The sequence below is a fragment of the Homarus americanus genome, unplaced genomic scaffold, assembly GCF_018991925.1.
Source record: "Homarus americanus isolate GMGI-L3 unplaced genomic scaffold, GMGI_Hamer_2.0 scaffold962, whole genome shotgun sequence".
NCBI classification, from domain to species: domain Eukaryota; kingdom Metazoa; phylum Arthropoda; class Malacostraca; order Decapoda; family Nephropidae; genus Homarus; species Homarus americanus.
The window spans coordinates 1-7,648 of NW_024720276.1; the positions used below are offsets into that span (position 1 = coordinate 1).

A 7,648-nucleotide genomic window follows, 5' to 3' on the forward strand; every position below is an offset into this window, starting at 1 on the left:
TCCAGCTTGGCATCTGTATTATAAAACCGGACTACCTGGATGTGGGAGAGTAACTCACGGGCCCCTCTTTAGGTTACTCTTCCCCGCAGGCTCAGTCCATTATCTTTAATATTTATATTATTGGTGAATGATAATTTGAAGGCCTTCATCAGGCAGCTTCCGATTATCTTTTACCAAATTTTTCCAGCGTTAGTCCTGGCAATGGCAAAACTCAAAAAACACTTAAGGATAAAAAAGGGCAAATTTTCAGCCATTTTTCATAAAAAAGCCAATTTTTTTTTCATATTTTAGCTTTTTTCAGTTAGTTATTTTTTTTTTTTATTTGTTTTATATATATATATATATATATATATATATATATATATATATATATGTATTTTATTTATATATTACATATATATATATATATATATATATATATATATTTTTTTATTTATATATATATATTTTATTTATATATATATATATATATATATATATATATTTTATTTATATATATTTTTCATTTGTATATAATGAATTAAGATATTTTTCAAGTATTTCATTAAATTATTTTTTGCTTCCAAATCTGAAGCTGAACAGAAGTCAATTTCTGTAAAAGTTGAAAATATTGTAAATGCTAGAAAAGGTTAATAAAAGGCGTAATGACATTTAGACATTTATTACTTGAGGAAACTTAATGGCTCTATAAATTTGCAGGCCAGGGCAGCACACAGAAACAGAGCCGTCCAGGAGCAGTAGTCAGGGGGGAGCAGAGGCCGTCAGGGCGGCAACACACACAGAGTAGAGCTGTCCAGGGCAGCAGCCAGCAAGCACAGAACAGAGCCGTTCAGGGCAGCAAGCACAGAAACAGAACCCGTCCAGGGCAGCAAGCACAGAGCAGAGCCGTCCAGGGCAGCAAGCACAGAGCAGAGCCGTCCAGGGTAGCAGCCAGCAAGCAAGTACAGGGAAGTCCAAGGCAGTAGCCAGTAAGCACAGTCTAGGTCAGCACGGCACTCCAGTGTTCAGAACAACATTTCTGTACAAAATAAAATGTAAAATTAATATTCAAATTTTTTAACCATAAAAATGTTTTAAATATAGTAATGACAAAATGAACTGTAGTGTTTTAGACAAAATTCCTTAACACTTGACAGAACCAAATTTATAAACTCAATAGAAAAATAAGAATTTTTGTTAATTTGAATTTTTCACCAAATGAACCTTGAGAACAAGTGTCTAGGGAATATTATCAGTAACTGTACAGCAACTTAACCTAACTGTACAAGTTATGGTTCATATTAACTAAACTATAAAAACCAAAAACCTTTCATTACAAAACTTACCCACAAGTGAGTTTAGTTTAACCATAATAGTTATTGATGCTTAACTACAATATTTCCTGTATCTTTGGTTCATAGTTTTGTTAATATATTTTAAATGTTTTCTCAATGACTTTGACCCAGAAATTATTGATTTGTGATGAATATTTTTACTTTCCACTAACTTTACGTCAATGAATTCCTCGAGTGGGTCAGTCACAGGTCTGGTACAGTATTACAAGTGAATGTTGCTAAGTACTTTATTATTTACTAAACATACTCATCTTGTAGGTAACTTTAAGTACTTTACTGAATTAATTAAAGTCAAGCATAAACAGGACCAATAATTATTTCTGGTGTTATAAATTTGATGTATTAAACGATTGGTTGAGAAGTTATAAGTAGTTAAGGCCAGAGTCCAGTTATAGGGCTTTTAACTTCGGTCAATTATGATATTCCTGTCATCAATAAATGATCATAGGTATAGTCAGGATCAAAAGTGTTGAACACTTGGCAATATCTCATCTACTTGAGTTATATGATTGGGATATACTGTACTAATAACAACAGTACTATCATATGCCTGAACCACAAAATAGGATTAAACTTTACTTAATACCCAAGATCTTCAGGTACTTACATGCCAAATACTGTCAAGTGTTCAACACTTTTGACCCAGACTATACAGCAATTCTAGCCCCATAATCCCCTTTCAATATTCTCAACACTTTACACATTTTCTCACATAAATTTAAGTATAATTTCTTCATTACTTTCAATTTTGTCTTGAAATTTATAGCATTGAATACCCCAGAGCAATTTGTGTGTCTTTGGTTTTAAGGATAAACTGGAAGAGAAATTCCAATCTGAGTGTTGGAAAAGTTCATTTTGACAGACCAATAAAGTAAATTTTACTCCCCTGTAAGTGATCATTCCGAGGCTATTTTATAAGCAATATCTTGTTTTTTGTATATTTTTACATCAACTGAACTTTTTATATTCTTTACCTGAGGTAGAAAGGAGGGGTGGATGGCTGGGTCTGGGCTGTATCACCTGCTTGCTTGCTTGCTTGCTTGCTTCCTTCCTTCCTTCCTTCCTTTAGTTGTGTTGTGAATCACTTGCCATCCTGATATTGGAGGAGAGAAGCCTGGTACAGCAGTACAAGTGAGGGAAGATGTATGGTACAGCAGAGTGCACACCTCTCCTTGACAAGGTCCAGAACCTACTGGAAGTAAAATCACAAGTTATTACGTATAAAAGGTTTCAAGGAAAATATTTTCACAATACAGTACTAATGTATCCTAATACAGTAATGTATAACATGACCCTAAACTAAAGGTTTTATCCTCTTTGGAAGTACCACATTAATCCACTTAATCTAGTACAGTAATTGAAGAACAATGCATTAGTGATGCACCATTAATAACCACATTCAAAACTCTCCCAATAATCTGCCGCCAGAGTCAATGCTATAATTTGGGTCAACTTTATCATGCAGGTAAAACAGTTAAGTCACTGTATAGTATCACCACCAAAACCAGACTATAAACAAAGTATCGGCCAAATACAGTATTTAAATAAAACAATTTTCTCTGGTGGTACAGAAGCCGTCCACAATACATCAACTTTAGCAATAATCTTAAGGAATTTTTGAAGCTGCAATATTAAGAGCAGCTGGGTTTTAAATTATTATTGCAGCGTTTAAGTCTACCCGGCACAACACCCAGCAATTATTCACTAATCAAGTGGTCAACTATTTATAGGTAAACAATATCACGGCTGTTGGAAGCTGCAACCATCCAGGAAGAATACTGTATATATTAAATATATACTGTACAGTGTAAGTACAGACTAATGTTATAACTCAACATTATAATCTAACCAACACCTAAACTTGTTACAATAAACTTGCCATTAATCTGTTCATCAATGTTAAATAACCCGGCCCTCGTCTTGTGTTGGTAAACCAGCTAAGGTGCCCGGGAAAGTCATTACTATTGAAGTGAAAATGAAAGCAATAAGGGTCGGGTCAGAGTAGGGTCGAGACAACAGATAAACCAGAAAATATTAACTAGCTGTGTTACTAAATTTATATTAATTTATTATTGATGTTAAAGTCTCCTCGTGACAGGCATTTTTGTTGTATCATCCTCGAGTTTTCTTCAGCTTAATGTTTACTTGTACAGAGACGGTGGTGGAAAAGACGCGCATTTGTAAGCAACAGCGATTTTATTCTAATATTTAAGACTTATTTTGGAACATTTATTCATTATTTACTCATTCTTTAATAAAAGAGGATTTACTGTAAATCGTTTTATTTATCATTTCGACAACCTATGTCGTTCATTATAAGAGTTATGATAATACTGTAGCAGGTCGTTCTCAGTTCTAATTTGGGTAATATTGGTCAATAAAATATCTAATGTACTTTAACGATGCTACAGTATATAAAACAATCTTTCGAGTCAGTGACAGTCTTTACCAGATTATTTTTCTCTTCAGATAAAACAAAAGCTACTTTGTCTGGCCTGATAATATATCCATTACCTTACAATGAAGTGCTATAGACACTTCCACAGAGGACACTGCCATGTTATCCAATAAAACATTATGATCGGCGGCCAAGTGTGACCTTCCCATAACAAGTGAACAGACTACAGTACAGGTTGACAATCCCTTATCCAAAATACTTGGGGCCAAAGGCATTTCGGATTTCGGAATTTTTCAGTTTTCAGAATGGTTAGTTTTTTGTTTTTGGTTTTTCTTTATATATGTGTATTAACCCACCTAGGCACAAGTCACGGACCCACATTGGGGCCTGAGGGGCGAAAATATAATAATAATAATTCATAGGTCTAAGTCGTGTTTCTCACTTTTTTTATCTTTTTTCATTCTTGTATTTCTTTATTATTATTATTATTATTATTATTTTATTAATACAGTATTATTGTTATTATTATTATAAATTTTATTATTATATTTTATTATTATTGTTATTTTATTTTGGTCTTTTATAATTAAAATTTTTATTTACTATGAATAATTATAATTATTATTATTATAATTAGTATTACTATTACATTTTCGCCCCCCAGGCCCCGATGTGGGTCAGTGATCTATGCCTGGGTGGGCTAACCCCTGTATATAAAAAAAAAATGCTCTACAAAAAAAAAACTTTCGGTTTTCAGAGCTTTGCGGTTTTCGGAATTTCGGATAAAGGGTTGTCAACCTGTAACTGGTTTCCGTAATCACTGTATTTTGCCGATAATAAAAATGTGAGTAATTTATTAACTCAAAACAGACAGCAAAATGGCATCAACTAATACTCTGTTTACAGATACTGACTATTCAGCAAAATATTGATACTAACTGTAGCAGTTATCAATTAATTGGTGCATCCCGAGTATTGTATTGTACAGTACTAATAGTCTATTGATATTTACACTTAGAAGAGTTAACTAGACAAGGCAGTCCATGGGTTACAATTACTGTACTTTGTCAAGAGTTTAGTGAAGAAACCACAATGAGAGATGACCTGTACTGTACCTAACCTGACTTGTGTCTGGTGCATCATGAGTCAGGTCACCAGATGAACTCTTGTGGTCATCATTTCCTCCATCTTGAAGTCATCATCCTGGAATGAATAATTATTACAACTCTGTACTAATATATTAAATAGTATACCTACAGTACAGTACACTGCCTATATACAGAACAGGTATCCCCCAATATACAGTACATGATATGCAATTTTCAACAAATGTCTACACTATAGAAGCAAACAAACAATGAATCACGTTTTGTTGTTTTTATCAATGTAAAGATTTTCCCTCACAGGAACATAACCCCAATATATAAATTACTTTAAGACTTAGTTTAAGTATTTCCAGGAACAATATTTTAGTATATTAAGGAACACCTGTGAACTAGTTTACCGAGTACAGTTTATAGAGAATACTAGTACAGTGAGTTCTGCTATAACGCGTGTTTTGATAAAGCGAATTTGCTCTAACGCGATTTATGAATTAGGAACGATATTTGTATAACGCGAACGCTTGTTTGCTATAACGCGATTTTTGCTTACTATTTCTCCAATTTTGTGGTATTAATTGTGAATATGGTAAAGAAGAATATCTCCAAGAAGTGTTCTGGTGATAGAATTCCCGGTGATGATCGTAAAAGAAAGGATATAACACTTGAAGAGAAGCTCGATGTTATCAACCTCAAAATCACCCTTCTCCCCCATCAAGTTACATTCATATTTTTTCAAGGTAAAGTGTTACATTTACTATATGATTTCATTATTAGATATGAATGTAACATTTATTTAGACTGTGCTATCCTTTGTGTTAGGCTAACTACTAAATTTTTTTGATTTCGAGTAAACTGCACCTAACCCTATTTTGTCCATAAGCCCTGTTATTTCTATTACGTGATTTTCTATAACACGATATTTTACAAAAACACAATTATCGCGTTATAGCAGAACTAACTGTATAGTATTTCCCTGCTAACCTGACCTATAAGCCACACCCCTCTTAAATACTTATAGCTGATTGGTTCCCCTGAGCATTTTACCTCCCCAGACTGTGTATATAAGCCTGTATTTATATCAACCTTTTATAATAAATAATTAACATTTTCTAACATCCTCTAAAGAGCTAATGACTTGAGATCATTTACATTACGATAGTCCAGATAGTTAACATTTTATATATTAACAGGTCTGTTTCCCTATTGTGAACACATTTAATAAGGCTTTTCTATGAACCAATCAGCTGTTAGTATAGAAGAGGGGCAGGGCCTATGGGCCAGGTTAGTGTAGAAAGAGTATTTACCTGTATTAAGTATAGTTAACTGTATTAAGTATAGTTACCTGTATTAACTGCACTGGGAACAACGTATTGGACAAACTGAGAACTATAGATGCAGGCAAGTTAATAATGCCAAGGTTGACGGCAGTTATATGTGTAACTTAAGAGGGACCCAGTTACTGTACAGGACCTTAGAGCCAGCCAGGTGAAAGTACTTTAAGGGGAAGAAGGATTGTGAATATAAACGTCATAAAATTAAACTAAAGGCAAGAGACTTACGCCCGTATTAAACATTTGCCTTAAAGAGGGTCGTTGTGTTTCTACCAGACTTTTAAAACTAAACGAGTCCTGAAGGACACCGCAGTACTGTACTTAACGGGGTGTGGCGGTAAAATGAACGAATTCCAATATTATAAATTAATTTTATAGTTAAGTTAAATTTACCGCCACACCACCCCATTAAGTACAGTATTGAGGTGTCCCTCAGGACTCATTTAGTTTAAAACTCTGGTTGAAACACGACGACCCTCTTTAAGGCAAGATGTTTAATACAGGCTTAATCCCTGTTGGATGTATTTATACATCACAGAACTGTAGTTTAAGCCAGGTCAGTTTACAGGAATTAATACAACAAAGCATTATGGGCGACTGACAGGAGGAATGAAATTACTCAGAAAAAGGAATGTAAACAATGTTGAATATAACCAGTATACAGTATATTCCAGATCAAACCCACTGACTCAAGAAATACAGAGACCATTCAAGATTGTAGAATGACTGAGTAAGATTGCCAGTGATTCCAAACGAGGTCATCAAAGTCCCAAAAGTTTACTAAGTGTAGGCATCAGACCTTAAGACAAGATGGTGGTTATGCACTCAGGTCAGAGCAAGACAAGAGGCATTAAATAGTACAGTTGTACCCCGCTTAACGCGGTTTCACTCAATGCGATTTCTCACATACGCGGTGCCTCGCCAGAACCGAACTTTCACTTATCGCGGTTCATCTACTCATATACGCGGTGAAATATATATATTTTTTTATTTAGCTCATAAAATTCATACAAATTACCCGGCCAGAATATAATTTACATTGCTGGAATTCTTCCAATTTGATGATCATTTTGAATATAAACATCATAGATTTTGCATTAGACATACAAATTTTAGATATAATGTTTTCTGAGTAATATGTTCTCTTTTGTGCAAAATATATGACATTTATATTCAAAATATTCCTGGTCTTACAAGGAATCCAGCAATGTCAATTATATTATCCTAACTTTAGTTTGAGGTATTATTCATTAAAATCTAGTGGTTTTCCCCAAAAAATTTCTCAGAGGGAAGAGCCAGCAGTGTAGTGTGAGTAGAGGGGAAAGGAGTCGAGTCCATTATTTGAATGGACATTAACTTGGCGACTATTTCTCTATTTCTCTTAAGTATTAATTGTGTGCATGTACCATCATAAAATTAAGATGTTATTTTTACTAGAACATAGTTGTGTGTCGTTGTTACGAACCCCTCCACCCCGCCTCT

General features: G+C 34.0%; 1 long non-coding RNA gene across 1 annotated transcript; it reads right to left on the reverse strand.

Moving 5' to 3' along the window:
• Window positions 1-824: 824 nt before the first annotated feature.
• Window positions 825-5,367, reverse strand: LOC121860469. Its single transcript, XR_006087878.1, has 3 exons — window positions 4,848-5,367; window positions 2,309-2,526; window positions 825-1,018 (listed from the first exon to the last, which is right to left on the reverse strand). It is a non-coding gene; the product is annotated as an uncharacterized LOC121860469 (long non-coding RNA).
• Window positions 5,368-7,648: the final 2,281 nt, after the last annotated feature.